This window comes from Lotus japonicus, chromosome 1 (genome assembly GCF_012489685.1).
Source record: "Lotus japonicus ecotype B-129 chromosome 1, LjGifu_v1.2".
Lineage (NCBI taxonomy): Eukaryota > Viridiplantae > Streptophyta > Magnoliopsida > Fabales > Fabaceae > Lotus > Lotus japonicus.
Window position 1 is genome coordinate 76,823,692 of NC_080041.1, and position 11,404 is coordinate 76,835,095.

Sequence of the window (11,404 nt, forward strand, 5' to 3'; positions counted from 1 at the left end):
TTGGGTTAAGTGAGGTGAATTGGGTTAAGTTTGGGGGGGAATTAGTTTTGGTTAATCAAGTTAGAGTTTAATTAAGAGTATGTTAATTGTGTTTAAAAAACTGAGGTGTAATTTATTTTTGAATTTTTATTTTTTTTTAATTCCACCTCACTTCATTAAAGCTAGTCAGCATGCCATATGCACTCACCGGAGCTCCGTCCTCCGGCGAGGATCTGCCCCAAGAATATTTCATAAATGAGGATCAGATCAATAAATTTTCTGGGGAGGGACCTGATTCAGACGGCGACACAAAGACAGGGACCAATATAACGCTTAACCCTACATATTTTTATATATGTAAAGTTTATATATACGAGGAACAAATTAATTATATTAGGTGTTAAGTGATGTGGATATTCATCCTTTGTCTCCATGATTGAATCTTCAAGTTATTGTTATCCAGCATCTTGAATCTTCAAGAACAAGTCGGATAAAGTGGATAGTGTGGAAGACTAGCTAGAAGATGGCCTGGTGATGAAGGTGGTGCCACAATCAGCCCTATGAGGAGGAGATTATATTGATAAGCCATATGGTGAAGAAGAGCCACGTATAAGCTAAGGAAAGATGATTGATAACCATGAAGGGATTCTCTTAGAGAGAAACTCTTAATTTACATTGCAAAATACAAATTTAGTATATATTATGACCAAAACTGTGAAAAAATACAAAGACTTTACCTTTATATAGGGTGTAAAATCCACAAATTTGTTCTAGCTGTTTTTTTTATAAGCCACAAAATTGTACTAGCTAGCTTGGGTCAAGCTTAAGTGGTCTAGTTCCTTACTTACCCCTCTCCTACTCATCACTCATATGCTAATAATCTTTTTGGTCTAAAAAGTGTAAGACTCAATTCTAAATCATATATGGGCTTAAATATAAGCTATTAAGCCCAATATGAAACCCAATACTAAACCTAAGTGACTCATTACAAGCCTAATTCAAAATACAAACAATGTAACAAAAAAAAAAACATATTGAAAATATGGACAATACTAGCTATTTAAGTTATGATGGAATTCAAGTCTTGAAAGATGACTCTAAAAATATCTTCATCAGATTAAATACCTCGTCCTAGGTCCTCTCATGTTGAAGACAAGCATGCATCTCAAACCTAATTTTTCTGATTTACTTAATTTTTGTGTTATTCTTATTTGTGTGTAATGTGATTTGAATGCTATCTTATTTATGTTTATTGGTAGAAATTCTTTATCTCTTTATTTCCATTATTCCTAGGTTAAATATGTTTGACATTATAGACTTTGTCTAAAGTATACCATCAAAGATTGGGAGGTTCATCACACCACCATATCCTTCTCCCTCCACCGCCTCTGATCATTGACTAATACATTTACAAGTTCGATGACCCATTAATTTTTCATAACATTGAAATTCATGTTAAATCTTAAAATTTATCAACTTAATTCTTCAATTATGTAAAATATCTTTAATTACATGATTAAAAAGTGAAGTGAAGTGAAAATAACTCAATTTTAAAAATCAATTTGATTAGACGATTTTTTTTTAAGATTTAGTGACACTTCAGCTAGATGATAATCAACCTTGTGCATTATTAGAAGATTTAATTAATGTAAAGAATCTATGAATAGCCAAACATAATGATATTTTGCATTATTTTAAAAATAAAATAAGAAAATATAATATACGTGTAGTTTTCAAAGATAAAAAACAAGATTTATTAAAGGTTATATTATATTCTCTTACTCATAGACAAATGTGGAGCAAATGAGTTTCAAGCCCATATGCAATCATAGGCGAGCATGCTTATCACCTTTTGCACTTACAATATATACATATACAGTTGTTCTGGGCCCTATACAGTCGTTAAGAGCAGTTGATCTTATTATATTCAAAAGGAATATGGGCCGGAGTTCTCTGTTGGGGTATTCATGATGAGATGGGGTAATGTAAAACCGATTTTTTTAAGAGTGTAAATTATTTTGAGTAATTATACAGTTCCTCCTAACATATAATTTTTACAAACTTCAAGGTAATAGTATAATTGAACTTGATTTGTTCGGATTTAGGGCATTTAGATGTGTGAACCAATTAAACATGTTTGATTTTGATTGGTTTAAATTTCTTAATTTTTACTTCTAGACCCGAACCAAACCAACCCCCGGTATCAATTGGATTAGTTAGATTTAGATGGTCGAATTTAGAATGAAAAATATTATTTAGAAATCTATACGAAAATTATTTTAAAAACGTGAAATATTATAAAAGAAAATTGAAAAATCCAACATTTTCAAATAACAAAACATTTTGATAATGACATATTCCATATAATCCAAATAAAACCAAAATCTTGAATACAAATTTAAATAGGGATGCAATGGGTTGGAGTGCTTTGTCTGAATGTGAAAAGAAAAATCTCAATTCATTAGGTTGGTTTGGATTGATCGATTTTCAATCTCCAAATCCGATATCCGAATCGATGGTGATCATGCAGTAAAAAAACTGAACCGAACCAATGATCCAATCCAACCTACCATTCGAATCAATTTGATTGAATTCGTGGATCAGACTATACCCACTTAATTACACACCTAATTCAAACTTTCGTGACCACTTTTATCGAAATCTAATTCGACCCACTAAAAGTAGAGCAACATCTTTCGGTGGTATGGCAAGGTTTGATTGATGTTAAAAGTTGTTCTAATTTTTTTACCGAGTTAATTTTAGCAATCATATAACCATGATACTTATTTTCTTAAGTTTTTAATATCACATTAAGTAGTTTTTAAAAAAAAATATATCACATTAAGTAAGTATGTTTGAATTTTATGTTTAAGAAGTTTAACTATCTAGCAATCGTGTTAGACATTTATTAAAGAGATTACAAAAATTCATTACGATTGTAATTTGTACATACAGAGGACAGATTGTGAGCCACCAATTCTCCTATCTCCCATGCCAACTATGTCACTCACCCACAAGAATAGAAATTAAATATCTTGTACCATCCGTTAATCAAGCAGGGATTTTTTAAAATAAAAATAAAATAAGACCAATTGGTAACTACATTGTCATTCATGGGTCATGCTTCGCCACCATATTTTGGACTCATTTCAGAGTTCAGGTCTTCTGAATTAAAGCCCCCTCAATTTCTCTCGCATGCAGCCGCCGCAGCTGGCCCCGTCTTTATAATGTGCCATGCGGACGTTTTTATAGGTATAAAAATACGTATTCTTCATCATAACATTAATTAACATCATAATAGAGTTAATATTTTTCATATTCAAGACTTAATTCAATAACTTATTAAAGAGAAATTGAACACATACACTTGAACTAATTAATATGTTATGGTGACTTGTTTAGTGTTTTTTTTTTTTACAAGAGGAAATTGAGTGTTTTGTATTAGTAAACAAACTATGGGCACCAAATAATATCAAGAAATGTTATTTTAATAATATTTATGATAAGTACGGATACCATAGTGTTTTTAGTAAAGAATATTACTAGTAGTATTATTTTCACATGCATTACTTTCTACAAACAAAATAAATGAAAACCGGCTCATTGAAATTGAATTTGTCGTAGTTATGTTAATTAATTAATATGGGAAGATGCATGTTACGCTTTCATTAAGGCTTGAAATATGGATATTTTGGATTTTGGCATTGACAAATGACATCTATTTGTTGTTTGGATAATATATCACCTTTAATTTTCCACTTGTCATTAGAGAATGCATAATTAGTGCACATTCGTAGCAATACAACATGATACATTCAGGTGGTCCCTATAATTAATGAAACTTGTGGAATGTATGGTGTAACTTTAATTTTTAATTTTTTCTTTCTTTATCAGATGTTGTCACTTTAAAAAAAAAAACTGCAATTATCTATTCTAACTAAACTCGTGTTTGAGAATTGAAATTGTGTTCTCACTTTTACGTGGAATTTTTTACCCAAATCACTATAAGAAAACTCAATTTTATCGATGGATTGCAAAAAAATGTCAATAATGAGATGTTTCTGACAATTTACAAATTATTACAAGATTGTTGTGAACTTTGTCAGTAAAATTTACCAATGGCGCTTCTTGCGGTCACCATCATTGGTAACTCGTGGAGTCGTGGATGACTAAATTTGTTGATCATGAGTCATGACCATCAGTAACTTATTTTGCCTCCATGAAAAAAAAAACTCTTTCTATTACTAATCAAAATGTTATGTATCTTCGTAAAGAACTTTCATCTTATGATCTAAAAGTCATATATAGCCCATGGCTACTTGGACTAAAAGACAAGTAGGTGCAATTTCCCATAAACAATAAAATATGTTGACATGAGGAGGAACATAATTTTTTAAAAATATAGCAAAAAGACGTATGAATCACAATTTTAAGAACAAAGCTTAAATGGAGATAAAGAAGGCACGAGTGATTAGTAGCCACAAAAAGATAACCACTCAACACTAAAGGGCGGTTTCCATAAATAAAAACCAAACCAAAAAGCTATACAACACCAAGAATGAAAACCAACCAAAAATAAAGGAAACCCCACACCGCAAAAACCAACTCAAGAGCTAAAATAGTTAGAGACCAAAAGAACTCAAAGACCATAAGAGCAACCCTCCAGAACAACGCCAAACAATAAAACAGCTTCGTTCAAAACCACCAGGCCACCGACCACCACCCCTAAGGAGGCATGCATGCGCTCATGAATTCGGGCCTCAATTTTATTTCAAAAGCAACCTCATCTGTACAATCATACCTCTACGGCTCCGAAAAGTCTTGTGGTAGAAGCATCAACTGATTCTCCTCATTTTCCTCCACAAATGTCATATCCTCAGATAAAATACAACCCCTGGAAACCCTAGCTAGCTCGACCTTTTTCCTACCTATTTTCTCAACTTTGTGGGTCTTCCCCTAGGCCTAAGGGCTTTAACAGCAAATGACCCCAACCAATTTCCTTACGTCTAGGGGTAATCCTACTCAAATCCTCCTTGATAGAAGAAGCCAACCTTGACCATAAAGATCTTCATCAACTCCAAGAGTAATGCCCAAAACTAAGTTGTCTCCACCATCAATACCGCCATTGTCCGTCCAAGGGGATTGATTCACCATCACCTCCCCAACAGTCAGCAACCGTTCAGTGTCAAGTGTCCTCTCTTCAACAAACCTTCATACATGTGATTGAACCTCTTTTTCAACAGACTGCACCTGATTCACTTTTTGAAACATATTTACTCTTTATATCATTGACAATTTTGAGTCTCAAGATCGACATTCTTTGAGCCAATCATAGACTTTAGTTACACGACCAATAGTTAACAATGAGTATTAATGCATTATAAAATGAGGATTGGAACTAAAGTTATATGTAAATGTATGAATTAGATGGTAAAGTTCCAAACTAAATTTAAGTATAAAATATATATATATATATATATATATATATATATATATATATGAGATTGAAAACTTATTTAAACTTAACTCAAAATTAATTCATGTTTATTAAACCCTTGGTTTTTTTTATAGGCAAATGTTAGTGGTTAGTGTAAGTATAAATTGGAATCCATACATGATTATAGAACGCCGAATAGAATGAGATGGATTGCGTACCTGACAAATCATGAACGAAATAAGGACTCATGTTTTCATCACCGGATCTTGTGACAGTCAAGTGACTGAAAATGACTAGGGCTTCCTCTCACAGACATTAATGGGGCAAGCTGTGAAGCCAGATTAGATTAGTGATTACAGAGGGGACATAACCAACATATATTTAACCCTAGTCCCTTCCCATCACGGGCCTATAGGTTAAGGCCTACACTATAGTCCACACTAATCAATACAGATATCCAAGCCCAAATAAATAGATGACTTAACTGATTAAGTTGGCTTACATATGCACTTCTCTGGATCATGAATTAGCCCGTTTTTATTAAAAACAAAAACTGCAATTGATTGAAGCCCACAAGAATTAATAATTCTTACATTCTCCCACTTGGGCAAAATCAATTGCCTAATTTATATTTTGAAAAACATTTTAAAAACGACTCTCGGGCTAATGACTAATTTTATTACGTGGCCACATTTTGAAAACACATGATCCAATGTGCGATATCTGAGACTCTGTCCAACTAAAGTCAAGTAATATCGAATCATGGCGGTCATCATAACATTTATTGGTATAGGACCTTCCATGGTTACAAACATCACTGACTCCGTCGACTAGTCATTAGTGTGGTGTGTAGCAAGAAAATAGCATGCCAATGTGATCCAACAACCAAACTACTATTTTCTTTGTTGGTCCTACCGATTTCTCTCAAATGCCTTAAAGCCAAAGAAATCGTATGGTTCTTAGAACCATCATGCCTCAGCTCGAAACTGACGTCGACCACCGGCACAGAGGTCCCATTGACGTCGAGCTAAAATACCAATTTCTCTCAAATGCATTAGAGCCAAAGAAATTGTATGGTTCTTAAAACCATTATGCCTCAGCTCCAATCTAGTGTCGACCACCGGCATAGTGGTCCCAACGACACTGAGCTCAAAATTATAATTATGCCTCGAACTCTAATGTCGACCATAGGCATGATGGTCCAACAACATAGAGTTCCAATATGCCTCAGACTCCCAACTGGTGTCAACCACAGGCATGGTGGTCCAAAAACACCGAGCCTCGATATGCCTCAGCTCCAAACTGGCGTCGACCACCGGCACAGAGGTCCCAAATGACGCCGAGCTCCTAATATTTGGTATGCCCCAAACTCCATTCTGGTGTCAACCATGAGCACGATGGTTCTGACAACACCGAGTTCCAAGATTTTGCAATTGATACACATAAACAGAAGCATCAGCACTGATATATAAAACAAACAAAAGTGTATTATCAATTGCTTAGAACACATGTCAATCCAACACTATAAGTGTCCAAGGATAAAGGTTTAACATGACAATATTAATACAATGCTCCCACTAACCAAGCATATCAAAAGAACTTACCATGCCCATTTTCTCAATATACATGGCTCATAAACACCATGGGCCTAAGTCCTTTGGTTATGGGACTAAACATGGTATCAATCTGTTCAACTAATGTGTTTTTATTTCTCAAAATATATTTGACATCAAATGCCTCACATCAAAAGGTTCAAAACCACTACAAAATATAACTATCGCATAATATTTGTCAATAGAATAACTACAAAATTATTTACATGAAGTCATGTCTCAAGTTCCTTAACAAATCAACTTACTAGCATATTGTAATATAGTATGCATCATTACACGTACATTACCAACATACTCTAAGAGATATTATAACAAATTTATTACTCAAATTCTTGACATCAAATAATGACTTTGGTTATATTCCTCCCACTGATGTCAAGATCCTTACTATGACTAATTCATATGAGTAATCAATTAACACAAGCATCTCAATGCTCAATTTCATGGTACATCTTAAAAATAAGGGGGAAAAAATTGAAAAGGAAAATTTCAATGAAAATTACTTAACTAAATGACAATTAAATGAAAATAATATACAATACAACCTCTTATTCTCTATAATTTCAAATAAATGGATAAGATCAATATTAACTTTGAGACTTTAATATATAGTATTTAACCTTTTATATCCAGTTGAAGCAAACTCTACTATTATATATTATTATCTAGGAGCATAAAACTCTTCAAGCTCTTTATCTCCTTGCAAGTGCTAAGAAAGAAATTCACCTAAATTACTACACATGATAGCCCTCTTTGGAGAAACAGTCACATGCAACAATTTAGAGAAAGACAAGAGATATATCATAGCACAATGTCAAACAAATTGTCATTACAATCTATGTAAATGATCCACTTTGGTGATCAACGTTTACATATATTTTCACAATCAACTCAAACTGGAATGCATTAGAATAAGCACAACAAGATATATAGCTTTAATCAACATAAGCTATCTTAATGAGGCAAACATTAGTACACATTCTCCTTTGGGAAGAAAGTACACACCAAGGTCGCAACCAAGGCCAGAACCTCAAATGAAGTTACTCAATGAGCATACATTGGATTTGAAAATACATCCCCTTTGAGCAGATAAATTCTCTAAGCCAATGCACCCCCAATAACTACATTCATAGTTTCAAGAATATTCTACTCAATGAGCATACACTGGGTTTAGAAATCTACCCCCATTGGGCGGATAGACCACCTAGACCAATGTACCCCCAATAGCTTCATCCATAAGTCAATCTTAATCAATCTCTACATAAAATAACCCCTTTGGACAGGCAAAGGCTTGAAGTGATTGAAAATATTCCTCAAACTACAAAGAGACTTATATAAACTAAAATGAGTAATCTCACTTTGGTGGTATCACACATAATAATTTATAAAGTTCTTGCATAGGAAATAATATTTCTCTTGCCAAAATCATGACTCAGTTCAAGCCCATGTGCATCCATAAATAAACACTATTGGTCATGAATTTCAAATAGCATTCTAAATTTTGTAGTTGCATAGCTCAAATAGAAACTCACAACCCAATAAAATTGCAAACCAAGCACATCAAATAGGCTAATAGAACTCAGTTTCACCACTTAATCAAATCAGAGTACACGGTATATTATTATTATTATTATTATTATTATTATTTAGAATATTATTTTGAAAATATCAGCTGGAACATAAATAAAATGATTCACCTTTTATTACTCTCCATATGAATTCTCATTATCATAAATATGAATAAATTTATGGAGAAAACGTACCCCAATGAAAGGAATAGGTAAAATATTTTACCCTTGTGTCAAACACGTTTAAATGATGAGGTCATTTCAAGACTATTCACGACGTGAAATTTGCTCCAGTCTCAAAAGTGAATCAAATCAAAATTGAAGCAAATGTCATAGCATTACAATATTGTTATAAAATTATCAATGGTGACCTTATTGAACAAATAAACATGCATTGTCTATGGTTGATAATTATCAAGATAATCACAGAATCATCTTCCAAGATAACTTTCTAAGCAAATGCATATTCAAAATAGTATTGAAAAATTGCACTTTTTGATTACATATGCTCCCACTCTTTCCAACAATAATCACTATGAAATTGGAAGATATGCTAACTTCATTTAAATCCTTTAAAATAGTAGGATATTCTGCTTAGCACCAAAATAATATATGACGCATGATATGCTGACTCCAATTAATGGTTCTTTTAAAAACTATATTCAAGAACGCAGCGGAAATATATAAGAAAAGAATTCATGGAAAACAATATTAATCAAGTCTAGTAATATCATATTACATCCCAAATCGCTAATTTAACCTTGTAACAATTGTCTCTAGTACTTCATGCCGTTCATAAGAGAGTATAAACCCATATACATCAAACATTACAATACTAAAGTGCGTCTATGGCTCTTCAGGGATAAAAATTAATCCTGGTCGACTTTCAAATTCTTCACCATTAATAAATTACAAGCATGAGGGTTTAATCATACATCATATTTCATTTAGTGAATCAAGGAAAATACCATAACATATCACTCCATCTCTCCTTTGGGCAAAGAATGTAGGACGTGTCCGGTATCAACATAGAAGAATTCTTTTAAGCACTCAAATAAAATATGCTCACTAATAAGAGACTATTTTGTAAACACATTTTATAAATTAATGCAAAAAAAAAAATCACTTTGGTGAATGTCATCCAAACTAGCCAATTCATATGCCACAAACTTGAACAATCCAAAACTGAGAGGTTCGGTTGAAAGGCATCAAATGACCACATAATGCATCTGATTCGAATTTAAACACGCAACTTTAAGCAAGAAAATACATTATCATAAGATTTATAACATTGCAAAAGAATTTTCTAAAGATAAAATCTTTTTAAAACTCTAGATACACTTAAATATAATTGTAAAGTTGCAGTGAATAAAAGGTAAAATCAAGTAAAAGTAGTATATTAGGTGGATAAAAATTTGCTCAAAGTACACCACCAATTCACTTTTAAGCTGGTGCATTTGTCCTTGCTATCCACCATCACGGTTTGAAATCTAAATCATCTTTTGATATTCAAAATAAAGAAAAAAGGCATAAAACAAATTTAAACAATGAGCTAGCACAGAAACCTTTGTTACTCTCAGGATTCTAGTCAAGTTCTATGTTATAATAGTTAATTACGGAGCAAGTCTTCATCACTAAACAAGATGCGAACCAGATGTTATATAATTTAACTTACGAAGCCCCATGGGTTCGTACGTTTCTCACGCCCAACATCTAGCGCCCAGTGGTTTTAATTATTTTATTTTTATCTTTCAAATTAATTAACCCAGAACCCCCACGTTAGGTATGCACATTTGAAGGATTTCAATCATGTTAAAACAGTAAATAACAAAGTCACCATTATGATGCAACGGCTTGATAAACACTCATACAATGATACGAACAACAACCCAGATATATCATTCAAAGAGAATATGGGTTGAACACTTGAACAAACAATTCGATACATGCAATAATCGAAACCCCCAAATTTTGTTTAGCAGACGAATTTTGAATGATAAAATCGGGTCCTAAAATCATATAGGAAAGCTCTGATAGCACATGTAAGTATAAATTGGAATCCATACATGATTATAGAACACCGAATAGAATGAGATGGATTGCGTACCTGACAAATCATGAACGGAATAAGGACTCTTGTTTTCATCACCGGATCTTGTGACAGTCAAGTGACTGAAAATGACTAGGGCTTCCTCTCACAGACATTAATGGGGCAAGCTGTGAAGCCAGATTAGATTAGTGATTACAGAGGGGACCTAGCCAACATATATTTAACCCTAGTCCCTTCCCATCACGGGCCTATAGGTTAAGGCCTACACTGTAGTCCACACTAATCATTACAGATATCCAAACCCAAATAAATAGATCACTTAACTGATTAAGTTGGCTTACATATGCACTTCTCTGGATCATGAATTAGCCCGTTTTTATTAAAAACAAAAACTGCAATTAATTGAAGCCCACAAGAATTAATAATTCTTACTTGTTAGTAATTACAAATGCTCATCATCAATGCTCTTACCCTGGACCTCCATATATCTCTAACACGTATTTCCACCCTTAGTTCAACCAAGTGAGCTACCCCCCTCTCACCCCAAACCCTTAGTTATTAAAACACATTTAGATCAACTCACAGCCAAGGCCAGATTAATACATTCACAAAAATGTCTCATTAACAGATGTTGTTGCATATAAAGTCAACACAAAACTCATACTAGCATCATATTGGCATCCACTTAGCATCATCGACCATGAGCTAGCTGCAACCAACTCTCAAGAAGCAAATAATTTAAAAAAATCTCACTCAA